This window comes from Triticum dicoccoides, chromosome 6B, assembly GCF_002162155.2.
Source record: "Triticum dicoccoides isolate Atlit2015 ecotype Zavitan chromosome 6B, WEW_v2.0, whole genome shotgun sequence".
Lineage (NCBI taxonomy): Eukaryota > Viridiplantae > Streptophyta > Magnoliopsida > Poales > Poaceae > Triticum > Triticum dicoccoides.
This window is the reverse complement of record NC_041391.1, coordinates 268,211,430-268,225,817: the sequence shown is the minus strand read 5'-3', so window position 1 is coordinate 268,225,817 and position 14,388 is coordinate 268,211,430.

The following is a 14,388-nucleotide window of genomic DNA, read 5'->3' as shown; positions in this document are numbered from 1 at the left end:
TTTCATATCTTGGAAACCACCCATGACTTGGCATTTTTGCCCATGTGGTAAAACCCCTCCAAAACCTCCCCTACTCCTTGTAATCAGCCTAAATTCTCTGTCCCAACCAATCCAAGCAAGTTTTGGATTTTATTCTAATTATTTTTCCTGTCAAATCAATTCTGTAAATTATTTTGAGCCTTAGTGATTTTCAAAGCAAGTACCACTTTGCCTTTGAGTTTTTATCCCAAACCAACTCTCCTGGATAGTCCTTTGTACCCACAACCCAGAACCATCTTGATCCACTCCTCCTCTTTTCAAAATTTTCAAAATTCATTCTCTGCAAGTTTGGACCAGATTTGCCAAATTTGATGAAATTCATATCTACACTCCTCCAAAAATTCCACCAAAAATCATGCAGCCTACTGGAGCAATGAGTAGCCACTCCACCAAAAATCAGCTCAAGGAAAAATCCCAGAGGCCAAAAACATTCTGTCGAACACCTGAGTTGCACTGTTCCTTTGCAAGTTTAGAAAGTTCAGAGATTCAGTCATTTTTTTCCTTCGTCAGACTCGGTCACGCGGCCACAGTACGCCCCGGCGCGTTGCACGCAGCCTCTTCTCCCTGGCCAGCACCCCGCACGCACGCTTGGCCGATTCCTGGCGTCGGTAGCAACGAGCCTCGCCGGCGTTGGAAGCTTCTGCGGTGGCTGCACCTTCCGTGGCGGCCAACAAGGGCCCGAGCCCTCTCGCCACGCCACCCGGCGCCGCCCAACTCCCCCTGGCTCTCCGCGTGTCCCTGCCATGCCAGCGCACGCCCGTGGCACCGTCGCCGTGGCCCGTCATGCACGGAACGTGCTCCCTGCCGCCGACGGGACGCGCCACCCCCATTCCGCCGAGCTCGCCCATAGCACCAAATCCCAGCCCGATTAGCACCTAAATGGAACCGATGGACCTCAAAGGCGATGCCCAAGCCCCTAATCCCACTGCCCAACCACAGCACCGCCGTAATCACTCGCCGGAGACCCCCGTTCACGGCAACCGCCTCGGGCCGCCTATATAAAGGGCCCCCGAGCTCACCCTCGTACACACATCATCACCACACCTCACCAACGCCCCGCCAGGCCACTAGGAGGACCTGGAGGAGGTCTCCTCCCCCAACTCCGGCCGCCCCGATCCGCCTCGGCCTCCACCACGATTCGCTCCAGTGAGGCCATCTCCGGCGCTCTAATCCCGTCAATTACTCCCTCTAGCTACCAGGAGCCTAACCCCCTCCTCAATTTGATCTCTGCAGCCCTCTCCGACGAGTCCCTCGACCAACCGAGCCGCCGTCCGCCGGAGCAAAGCTCGCCGTCGACGTGGTACTCGCCGGCGACCACCACCACCACCAACCGACGCGGAAGGGTGCCCTGAACACGGAGGTACCCTCCAATCCCCCTGCCTTGCCGTGGATCGCCGCCGGCGACCACCGTGGCTCTCGGGCGCCGACGAGCTTTGTCCCCCCCCCATTTGAAAGTTTAAACCTGACGAGTGGGACCCCACCGTCGGCCTCTCTGTCACTTCTAAGTGAATCGTTTTCTGGAAGCGCCTTCGGGCAAAATACGTTTTCCCCTCTGGGCTGGCGTATTCAACATTGGAACGTTTTCTGTTTTTATAAGCTAGCCCCTGGGAACTTTCTATTTCATTACAGATGAGTCCTTGGACAAAAACCTTTATAACTTTTAAACAGAAAAGTATTTTTTATTGATTCTTTCTATGTTCTCTTTAAAATTTTGTCTAGTTTTTTATCAGATTTATTTGAAAAATATTTGGAATACTTTTTGTGCACTCCTTGGTATTTACGATAGCGCATATATTTTCTTTATACCGTAGATACCGAAGGAGGTGACGGAGCCGCGAACTTCACCGAGCTAGGCTCCGACTACTCTGAACCAGGCAAGCATGTTTGAACTTTTGATATGATGAGTGTCTTGGCATGTTTTGCATTTTAGTTAGTTTCATGGCATGTTGAGAAGCATATCGATGAACGTTATTTTATGCAATATTGAGGTAAGTGAGCTCGATGATCCATAAGTGGATGGATGTGAGTATGAATGGCCATGTGTTGGCATGAGGATGGGTAAGATGGCAGTGTCGTAGCATGCCAGTCTTATGCCAGACTATGTGACTTCAGTGTCAAACCGTATCGGTCCAGTTCCTCTCATTTCCTTCCCTGTACTACCACATGTTTTCCGCAAGGAATATGGTTTAGTAAGTTGCAAACCGCTTTTCTGGTACACACCAAAAGGAGAGGCCGTGATGATGGTTCCATGGCCCTGGATTAAAGCCAGTCATCCGGTCAGGGGGCATGGGTGTTTCCGCTTGGGACCGAGAGGGGGGCACCCCTTAGAGCGCGCGTATATAAATTTGATCCCATGCTATTCGAGATTGTGATCTCCCCGTCTCAAAAGTTTTTCTTGGACGATGTCTAGGGTGATTCCTAGCATCGAGAGGTAGGATGGGTGTGTACTGGTTAGCTGTGTTTTCTTCCGAAATACCGTAAACGGAACTAGTCCTTCGTGACTACGGAAATCCGTTGGCTGTGGGAAAAATTTTGTACAAACTCTGCAGAGTCATATATTCCTCCAAATCATCTATTCCATGTCCTAGATCGATATTATCTTATCCTGATCAAATGTCAGTTTTGATGACAGAGACTCCGGTGAATCGCATGAGTGCTAAGTCCGGTTAAATGATTATTCCTGTGGATGGACTAACCCATTTATTCTCATGAATTAAATGTTTATTATGAGTATTATTTACTTGTGAATAAAAGCCCTTTCTGCGATGTCGCTCAGATGTCCGACTGTGGCATTGTTGTATTTTAATTTCTTTTCAAGCCCTTTCTGTGATGTCGCCCCGACGTCCGACTGTGGCATTTCTTTCAAGGGCCTTTCTGTGATGTCGCCCCAACGTCCGACTGTGGCATTTCTTTTAAAGCCCTTTCTGTGATGTCGCCCCGACGTCCGACTGTGGCATTTCTTTTAAAGCCCTTTCTGTGATAGTCGCCCCGACATCCAACTGTGGTATTTCTTTTAAAGCCCTTTATGTGGTGTCGCTAAGATGCCTGACTGTGGCATCATTTCCTTATATTTATTTATTCACCTTTCGAGGTGTCGCTTCAGACACCCGATCGGTAGTTATTTATGTTTTGTTGGGATTTCAGGCGGACTACCGCCGTTTCCCTTTTACTTACCTTGTTATGCTATTTTTTTGAATATGCATTGGTGAATTACTCATGACGCATTCATGCATGCATTTGTTATATCTTACGTCCGAACTGTCTTGCGAGTACTTTCAAAGTACTCACTGGCTTGTTGATTTGGCCAGATGCTGACGAAGGCGATCTCATGGATGAAGAGTTTGATAGCGAGTCCGACACCTAGAGGAGTCCCAGTCAGTCTCGTGCGACCCTGGATTTGGTCACTGTTTTATATCCGCTTCCGCTACCAAATAAATTCATCGAGCCTCACCTCGACGCTCGATGAGATGACAGACTTAGAGTCTTGTATTTCTCTCCCCGCTGTGTTTCTCCACCACCGCCCTATCCTCGAGTCAGTAGTATGCCTCCACACCACTGTGTCATGTCCGCCATTATGTATAATTATTGGCATGCTTGTAATAATTTGGTTGAGCAACCGTAGTTCGACAATGAAATATATTTTATGCTACTGGCTTATTGTATCAAGAATCTGTCTACCAGTGAGGAGGATTTCTCTCATACTGGACTCAAAAGATTGGTTTCTCAATAAATATTTTTATTGGAAAACCGGTCGTGACAAGCTTGGTATCAGAGCCAGGCTGACTGTAGGAAGCCACTAGGTGTGATCGCTAATTGGTTATTAGCATGATAGAGCTAATTTATATTTTTGCAATTGTAGTCATTTTCTGTCAGTCAGCATAAATTTATGATCTGACTATGCAGAATTTTTGCCTACTTTTGTAGATGGCCGACAACAGCTGTGAGTCTCAAACCTTCGCCAACGTGCCCGATGGGTTCGTCAAGCTTCTTTCCTTCATCGTTCAGGTCGCGATGGGGCCATCTGTGCGCCCAGTTTTCACACTCTGCCAGCACCGAGTCAACGACAGTCTGACCATGCACCAGGCCGCGGTGCAGTTCAAGGGAGGGCGTGGTGAGTTACGCCGCTTCCGGTTCGTGGGAAGAGCTCGTCTCAGGGATGTCCTCCCCGTGATGAAGACTCGTCGTTACCGTTATCTTCCGTGCCATGTGCCTTACACCTGTCACTACGCATACTCCTGCCCCAGAGGAGAACGAGACGAGGCTTTTGAGATGCTCATTGAGTATCTCCGGGCCCTGGAGGCAGCCTTCGACAACCTGGTGGACGACTTCGTAGCTACCCGCATGGACTCAGTTCATGGCTGTGCTGCCAACAGGAGGGAGCTCCTACCCATCGCACCGCCACTGACTTTTGTCTCGTCATCAGCATCTTATACGCCTACTCGTCGCCTGCCTTCTACCAAAGAATTCAACCAAGTCATTGCACGCACTCCAGCGCGCACTGCACCACCCTTCGCGCCCACTCCTATACGTGTTGCTCTGCCCCTGGCAACCGCTCCGTCCACTCTGCGCAACACTACACGTATGGAGCCCAACCTCGCTACGCCTCGCCCTCGGCAGGGCAAAGGAGGTCATCAACATTTCCGGCTGAGTGCGCTTGCCCGTCATGCGATGTACCGCCTTGTATAATATGTTTATATGTGCATAGGTTGTGAGAAGTAGCCTGTTTGCGCATCATGTAGGATCTGGAGAAGTGCACTAGCCTAAATAACATGTCAGGGTATCGATGCATATCACTAAATGTATGCATATCCTGAGTGATGTATTGTATAATTACCGCCCGCGTGTAAGATATGTAATGAGCAGTCCTTCTCCGTGCGCAAGTCGATTTGTTTTTCTTAAGTAAGCTGGGTTATTTAGTTTTATTTGCCAGCTTTATGCATTTTTTTTGGAATCGTTTTTGCGACTCTGTCCGCTTTTCTTATGAGTTTTACAAAAAAATATTTCCCCAGAGTGAAAAATGTCTCGTCCTTGGACTCGCTCCATGCCAACTCCACTAGAGGGAAATTATGATGCACAACCCAGCAACGAGTTCACTCAGGGACAGTCAAGCCAACAGGGCACTGAATCGGCACTTTCACCAATGTGCCGCCTTTATGAACAGAGTCAGCAACAACATCGTGAAATGATGAACCAAGTCATCAACATGGGAAATCACCATGGACAGTATCAGCAGCATTCCAAGTTATCTGAGCTACAGAAGACACGTCCTCAAACATTTTCTCACACTGACAAACCTCTTGAAGCCGAGGACTGGCTTCGAGATATGGAGAGAAAATTAATTATTGCAAAATGTTCAGACCCCGAAAAAGTATTGTATGCTCCGCACTATCTCACAGGAGCAGCCGCATCGTGGTGGGAGAATTTTCTGCACATGCATCCCAACGAAAATGACATAACCTGGGATGATTTCAAGGAAGGTTTCCATGGTGCACACATTCCTAAGAGTATTATGAAAATCAAGAAGAGAGAGTTCGATGACCTCAAACAAAGGAACATGACAGTGTCAGATTACAGCAGTCAATTTACTCTATTGTCCCGCTACGCCAATGAAGAGCGTATGACTGAAATCAAGAAGATGGAGAAATTCCTTGACGGTCTGGAGCCCGCGCTTAAATGCCAACTGGTCGTGCACACTTTTCCTGATTTTAAAACACTGGTGGACAAAGCCATTACTCTGGAAAATGAGAGACGTAGTCTGGAAGATATCCGCAAGCGAAAAAGGGACCAGACTAACGATGCTCGCAATCACCGAAGAAGGACAGATTTTCAAAAAGGGTGGGACACACAAATCCTCATCCAATGTCTCACGCCCAATCATGAATTTTCATGCAAGGGACAAGGAATTCACCTATCGCCCCGGAGTTACTTGTTACGCTTGTGGAGAAGAAGGGCACTATGCCAAACAGTGCCACAAGCCAAGGAACTCAACCCCAAAGCCGAACAACGGCGGCAACAATTCTGCGCCCAAGAGAAACAATTTCAATCCCAACAATAACCACAGGAAGGGTCATCTGAATCACGTAACCAAAGAGGAGGCACAAAATGCTCCGGATATCGTACTCGGTACATTTCCTGTCAACACAATACCTGCAATGGTTTTGTTTGATTCTGGAGCTTCTCACTCTTTCATTTCGAAAAGTTTTGCTTTGCAAAATAATTTTTTGATGCTTCCCTTGGAGAAATCCATGACCATCAAGTCCCCTGGGATTCAGCAAGTTACTCAGAATTACTGTCAGAATGTGGTCATTAAGTTCGAAGGATTGGAGTTTCACGCAAATCTTATTGTGTTGGAAAATAAAGGACTGGATGTCATCCTAGGGATGGATTGGCTAACCACCAACAAGGGGTTTATCGACTGTTTCAACAGGACCGTAATTCTCACACACCACCAAGGGAAGACAATAAGAGTATCAGCCAAGGAAGGAAAAATACCCCGGCAACCGAGATTAAATAAGGTGGACGTTTCTGAGCTAAACAAGGTTCCAGTAGTGTGTGAATTTCCAGATGTATTCCCTGAAGAACTACCAGGCATGCCACCAGACCGGGAAATAGAATTCCGCATTGAGCTAGCACCAGGAACCACCCCCATATACAAGAAACCATACAGAATGGCACCATCCGAGTTGATCGAGTTGAAGAAACAAATAAAGGAATTACTGGACAAGTACATTCGAGCCAGCTCCTCACCTTGGGGATCACCAATTTTATTTGCCAAAAAGAAGGATGGAACGCTGAGATTGTGTATTGACTATCGAGCACTTAACATGGTCACCGTCAAAAACAAATACCCGATGCCAAGGATAAACGATTTGTTTGATCAACTCGCTCAGGCCAAGGTATTCTCGAAAATTGACTTAAGGTCAGGATACCATCAATTGAAGGTACGAACGGAAGATATCCCCAAAACAGCCTTCACCTCCAGATATGGACTGTACGAGTTCACAGTGATGCCATTTGGATTAACTAACGCCCCAGCATATTTTGTTCACCTCATGAACAAATTATTTATGAAGTTTATGGACAAGTTCGTCGTGGTATTCATCGACGATATTCTGGTATACTCCAAGACACCAGAAGAGCACGCAGAACATCTCAGGATTGTGCTAGGAGAGCTCAGAAAACACCAATTGTATGCCAAGTTCAGCAAGTGCGAATTTTGGCTAAGACAAGTAGGCTTTCTAGGCCACGTGCTGACCCAAGACGGTATCGCAGTGGACCCAGAGAAAGTCAAGGCCGTACTTGGCTGGAAGTCACCAGCCAGCGTAACGGACATACGGAGTTTCTTGGGAATGGCAGGATATTACCGCAGATTTATTGAAGGATTTTCCACCATAGCCAAGCCTATGACGCAGTTACTCAAGAAAGATAAGAAGTTTGAATGGACAGAAGCCTGCGAGAAGAGTTTCCAAGAACTAAAACAGAAGTTAACGACAGCACCGGTATTAATTGTCCCCGACATACACAAGAATTTTGAAGTATATTGTGACGCGTCCAGAAAGGGTCTCGGATGCGTGTTGATGCAGGAAGGCAAGGTTGTCGCCTACGCTTCAAGGCAACTTCGCAAGCATGAGGAAAATTATCCCACTCATGACTTAGAAATGGCAGCAGTTATTCATGCACTCAAGGAATGGAGGCATTTCTTACTTGGGAATCGATGTGAAATATATACGGATCACAAAAGTCTCAAATATATTTTCACACAGCCAGAACTAAACTTACGGCAACGACGTTGGTTGGAGTTAGTAAAGGATTATGATGTTGGTATCCATTACCATCCAGGGAAAGCAAATGTAGTGGCCGATGCCCTTAGTCGGAACCCCAGCTCCGACGAAAACAATCTGCACAGCTTGAGGCCCGAATTCCAACAAGAATTTGCCAAGCTCAACTTGATAATGGTAGCAGGAGGCATCATATCAAACTTGGAAATACAACCCGACCTTGTGGGGAAAATTAAAGGAGCTCAGCCCGGTCACACCAGCATCGAAGGCATCAAAAGAAAGTTGAGTATGGGCAAGGCCTCGGAATTCGTCATAGACAATGAAGGAATATTATGGTACGGAGAAAGGCTCTGCGTGCCAAACATAGCAGACCTTAAACAACAAATTTTAGCTGAAGCCCACACCGCCCCGTACTCGATCCACCCTGGAGGAACCAAAATGTATAAAGATACTCAGGAAAGATTTTGGTGGCACGGTATGAAGAGGGACATAGCCACCTTCATTGCATGTTGCGACTCATGTCAACGCATAAAAGCCGAGCATCAGAGACCAGCCGGACTACTGCAACCGAACAAAATACCTGAGTGGAAATGGGATGAAATAGGGATGGATTTCATTGTCGGACTACCTCGGTCACGACACGAGAATGATGCCATATGGGTCATCACTGACAGGTTAACCAAAGTGGCACACTTTATTCCAATAAAGACGACCCACACCACTCAGAGGCTTGCCAGGATTTATCTTTCCCGCATAGTTTGTCTGCACGGTGTCCCGAAGACTATAATATCCGACAGAGGCACTCAGTTCGTCTCAAGATTTTGGGAGCATTTACAACAGGCTCTGGGAACCCAACTAGCCTTCAGTACCACATACCACCCACAGACTGATGGACAAACAGAACGCGTAAACCAGGTTTTAGAAGACATGCTGAGAGCATGTGTCCTCACATATGGAACCAGTTGGGAAGAAAGTCTGCCATACGCCGAGTTCGCGTACAACAATAGCTACCAGGCCAGCCTACAAATGGCACCATTTGAGGCTTTATACGGACGAAGATGTCGTACCCCGTTAAATTGGTCAAAGACCGGAGACAGCCGCATCTTCGAACCAGACATGCTCAGAGAAGCCGAGGAAAAGGTCAAGCTAATCAGAGACCGACTTAAGACCGCTCAAAGTCGACAGAAGAGTTATTATGATCAGAAACATCGTAGGGTCAGCTTCGAACCCGGTGAATTCGTGTACCTACGAGTATCACCTATGAGAGGACTACAACGGTTTAAGATTAAAGGAAAGTTAGCACCAAGATTCATTGGACCATTCTGCATAGTGGCACGAAGAGGCACTGTAGCCTACCAGCTAGACTTACCCGAAGACTTGTCCGACATTCACGACGTGTTCCACGTCTCTCAATTAAGGAAGTGCGTAAGCAACCCAGAGAAACAAGTATCCCATGAAAACATTGACGTGCAGCCAGACCTCACTTATCGGGAACGTCCCGTAAGAATATTAGAGGAGTCTGAAAGGAGGACCCGACAGAAGACCATCAAGTTTTTCAAAGTCCAGTGGAGCAATCACACCGACAGTGAAGCAACTTGGGAAAGAGAGGATTTTCTTCGGACAAAGCATCCACACTTATTTGAGGAACAGTTGAAATATCGGGGACGAGATTTTTCCTAAGGGGGTAGGTGTTGTGACACTCCAAAAAAAATTATTTGGTCTTCAGCAAAAACTTTGTGGTTTTTTTTAAAAGAGGCCATTTATTTTTTTTCAGAAAATCCTTCCTCTTAAAAACTTTCTTTTCTTTGGCAAGGATTTTTTTTTCAAACTGTGGTGTTTGATCTTTTGAAACTTCTTCTCTGTTGGTTCCCTCTCAAATTATTTTGGGAGTTTAATTTGTTTTCCTTTTAAAATGAAACTCTATGAAAATTTGGGATTTTCATATCTTGGAAACCACCCATGACTTGGCATTTTTGCCCATGTGGTAAAACCCCTCCAAAACCTCCCCTACTCCTTGTAATCAGCCTAAATTCTCTGTCCCAATCAATCCAAGCAAGTTTTGGATTTTATTCTAATTATTTTTCCTCTCAAATCAATTCTGTAAATTATTTTGAGCCTTAGTGATTTTCAAAGCAAGTACCACTTTGCCTTTGAGTTTTTATCCCAAACCAACTCTCCTGGATAGTCCTTTGTACCCACAACCCAGAACCATCTTGATCCACTCCTCCTCTTTTCAAATTTTTCAAAATTCAGTCTCTGCAAGTTTGGACCTGATTTGCCAAATTTGATGAAATTCATATCTACACTCCTCCAAAAATTCCACCAAAAATCATGCAGCCTACTGGAGCAATGAGTAGCCACTCCACCAAAAATCAGCTCAAGGAAAAATCCCCAGAGGCCAAAAACATTCTGTCGAACACCTGAGCTGCACTGTTCCTTTGCAAGTTCAGAAAGTTCAGAGATTCGGTCATTTTTTTCCTTCATCAGACTCGGTCACGCGGCCACAGTACGCCCTGGCGCGTTGCACGCAGCCTCTTCTCCCTGGCAAGCACCCCGCACGCACGCTTGGCTGATTCCTGGCGTCGGTAGCAACGAGCCTCGCCGGCGTTGGAAGCTTCTGCGGTGGCTGCACCTTCCGTGGCGGCCAACATGGGCCCGAGCCCTCTCGCCACGCCACCTGGGGCCGCCCAACTCCCCCTGGCTCTCCGCGTGTCCCTGCCATGCCAGCGCACGTCCGTGGCACCGTCGCCGTGGCCCGGCAAGCACGGAACATGCTCCCTGCCGCCGACGGGCCGCGCCACCCCCGTTCCGTCGAGCTCGCCCATAGCACCAAATCCCAGCCCGATTAGCACCTAAATGGAACCGGTGGACCTCAACGGCGATGCCCAAGCCCCTAATCCCACTGCCCAACCACAGCACCGCCCTAATCACTCGCCGGAGACCCCCGTTCACGGCAACCGCCTCAGGCCGCCTATATAAAGGGCCCCCGAGCTCACCCTCGTGCACACATCATCACCACACCTCACCAAGGCCCCGCCAGGCCACTAGGAGGACCTCGAGGAGGTCTCCTCCCCCTACACTGGCCGCCCCGATCCGCCTCGGCCTCCACCACGATTCGCTCCGGTGAGGCCATCTCCGGCGCTCTAACCCCGTCAATTACTCCCTCTAGCTACCAGGAGCCTAACTCCCTCCTCAATTTGATCTCTGCAGCCCTCTCCGACGAGTCCCTCGACCAACCGAGCCGCCGTCCGCCGGAGCAAAGCTCGCCGTCGACGTGGTACTCGCCGGCGACCACCACCACCACCAACCGACGCGGAAGGGTGCCCTGAACACGGAGGTACCCTTCGATCCCCCTGCCTCGTCGTGGATCGCCGCCGGCGACCACTGCGGCTCTCGGGCGCCGACGAGCTTCGTCCCCCCCATTTGAAAGTTTAAACCTGACGAGTGGGACCCCACCGTCAGCCTCTCTGTCACTTCTAAGTGAATCGTTTTCTGGAAGCGCCTTCGGGCAAAATACGTTTTCCCCTCTGGGCTGGCGTATTCAACACTGGAACGTTTTCTGTTTTTATAAGCTAGCCCCTGGGAATTTTCTGTTTCATTACAGATGAGTCCCTGGACAAAAACCTTTATAACTTTTAAACAGAAAAGTATTTTTGATTCATTCTTTTTCTGTTCTCTTTAAAATTTTGTCTAGTTTTTTATCAGATTTATTTGAAAAATATTTGGAATACTTTTTGTGCACTCCTTGGTATTTACGATAGCGCATATATTTTCTTTATACCGTAGATACCGAAGGAGGTGACGGAGCTGCGAACTTCACCGAGCTAGGCTCCGACTACTCTGAACCAGGCAAGCATGTTTGAACTTTTGATATGATGAGTGTCTTGGCATGTTTTGCATTTTAGTTAGTTTCATGGCATGTTGAGAAGCATATCGATGAACGTTATTTTATGCAATATTGAGGTAAGTGAGCTCGATGATCCATAAGTGGATGGATGTGAGTATGAATGGCCATGTGTTGGCATGAGGATGGGTAAGATGGCAGTGTCGTAGCATGCCAGTCTTATGCCAGACTATGTGACTTCAGTGTCAAACCGTATCGGTCCAGTTCCTCTCATTTCCTTCCCTGTACTACCACATGTTTTCCGCAAGGAATATGTTTTAGTAAGTTGCAAACCGCTTTTCTGGTACACACCAAAAGGAGAGGCCGTGATGATGGTTCCATGGCCCTGGCTTAAAGCCAGTCATCCGGTCAGGGGGCATGGGTGTTTCCGGTTGGGACCGAGAGGGGGGCACCCCTTAGAGCGCGCGTATATAAATTTGATCCCATGCTATTCGAGATTGTGATCTCCCCGTCTCAAAAGTTTTTCTTGGATGATGTCTAGGGTGATTCCTAGCATCGAGAGGTAGGATGGGTGTGTACTGGTTAGCTATGTTTTCTTCCGAAATACCGTAAACGGAACTAGTCCTTCGTGACTACGGAAATCCGTTGGCTGTGGGAAAAAATTTGTACAAACTCTGCAGAGTCATATATTCCTCCAAATCATCTATTCCATGTCCTAGATCGATATTATCTTATCCTGATCAAATGTCAGTTTTGATGACAGAGACTCCGGTGAATCGCATGAGTGCTAAGTCCGGTTAAATGATTATTCCTGTGGATGGACTAACCCATTTATTCTCATGAATTAAATGTTTATTATGAGTATTATTTACTTGTGAATAAAAGCCCTTTCTGCAATGTCGCTCAGACGTCCGACTGTGGCATTGTTGTATTTTACTTTCTTTTCAAGCCCTTTCTGTGATGTCGCCCCGACGTCCGACTGTGGCATTTCTTTCAAAGCCCTTTCTGTGATGTCGCCCCGACGTCCGACTGTGGCATTTCTTTTAAAGCCCTTTCTGTGATGTCGCCCCGACGTCCGACTGTGGCATTTCTTTTAAAGCCATTTCTGTGATGTCGCCCCGACGTCCGACTCTGGTATTTCTTTTAAAGCCCTTTATGTGGTGTCGCTAAGACGCCCGACTGTGGCATCATTTCCTTATATTTCTTTATTCACCTTTCGAGGCGTCGCTTCAGACACCCGATCGGTAGTTATTTATCTTTTGTTGGGATTTCAGGCGGACTACCGCCGTTTCCCTTTTACCTACCTTGTTATGCTATTTTTTTAATATGCATTGGTGAATTACTCATGACGCATTCATGCATGCATTTGTTATATCTTACGTCCGAACTGTCTTGCGAGTACTTTCAAAGTTCTCACTGGCTTGTTGATTTGGCCAGATGCTGACGAAGGCAATCTCATGGATGAAGAGTTTGATAGCGAGTCCGACACCTAGAGGAGTCCCAGTCAGTCTCGTGCGACCCTGGATTTGGTCACTGTTTTATATCCGCTTCCGCTACCAAATAAATTCATCGAGCCTCACCTCGACGCTTGATGAGATGACAGACTTAGAGTCTTGTATTTCTCTCCCCGCTGTGTTTCTCCACCACCGCCCTATCCTCGAGTCAGTAGTATGCCTCCACACCACTGTGTCATGTCCGCCATTATGTATAATTATTGGCGTGCTTGTAATAATTTGGTTGAGCAACCGTAGTTCGACCCTGTAATATATTTTATGCTACTGGCTTATTGTATCAAGAATCTGTCTACCAGTGAGGAGGATTTCTCTCATACTGGACTCAAAAGATTGGTTTCTCAATAAAAATTTTATTGGAAAACCGGTCGTGACAACGGCTCCGGCAAGCAGTACTGCAAGATCCACCGCACCAAGGGCCATGACCTCCAGAGTTGCAAGAAGGTTGAGCATCTTGTTGAGCTGCAGAAAGCTGAGTACGAGCGACGCGACAAGGAGAAAGCCCAGGAAGGTGCTGGTGGAGTCGGCAAGAAATGTCCCGGCAGGGGGGGACGCCGCGGCAAGGCCAAGCAGCGGCAAGGAGACAGGCCTCCGGCGGCCGCGACAAGGATGAAGATATAGACGAAGATGAGGAGATGGATGATGATGAGGCCGACGATCAGGAGTTTCAGAAAGCCACAGAGGTCCTGTGCGTAGACGGCGGTGCTTCTCTGCACACTTCGCACCGCCAGCTCAAACAGTGGGTGCGGGAAGTTAATGCAGCTGAACCACCAGTTGAGTCACGCAAGCCTCTGAAGTGGTCCAGCATGCCTATCATCTTTGATGTTGAGGACCACCCTGATCGCATAACTGCGGTCGGGTGCTTGCCGATGTTGGTTTCGCCAACTATGCGCAACCTCAAGGTCACAAAGATGCTAGTTGACGGCGGGGCCGGCTTGAACCTGATCTCCTCCGCGGTACTCCAGAAGCTCCAGATCCCTGACAGCGAGCTTGAGGAGACCGGTACATTCCAAGGAATCAACCCGGGAAGGAGCAAGCCGAAAGGGAAGATCACGTTGCCGGTAACATTTGGCAGCGAGCTGAATTTCAGGACTGAGAGGGTCACTTTTGACGTCGCTGATTTCCCGTTGCCTTACAATGGGATACTCGGCCGTCCAGCACTCGCCAAGTTCATGGCAGCCTCTCACTATGCATACAACGTACTAAAGATGCCAGG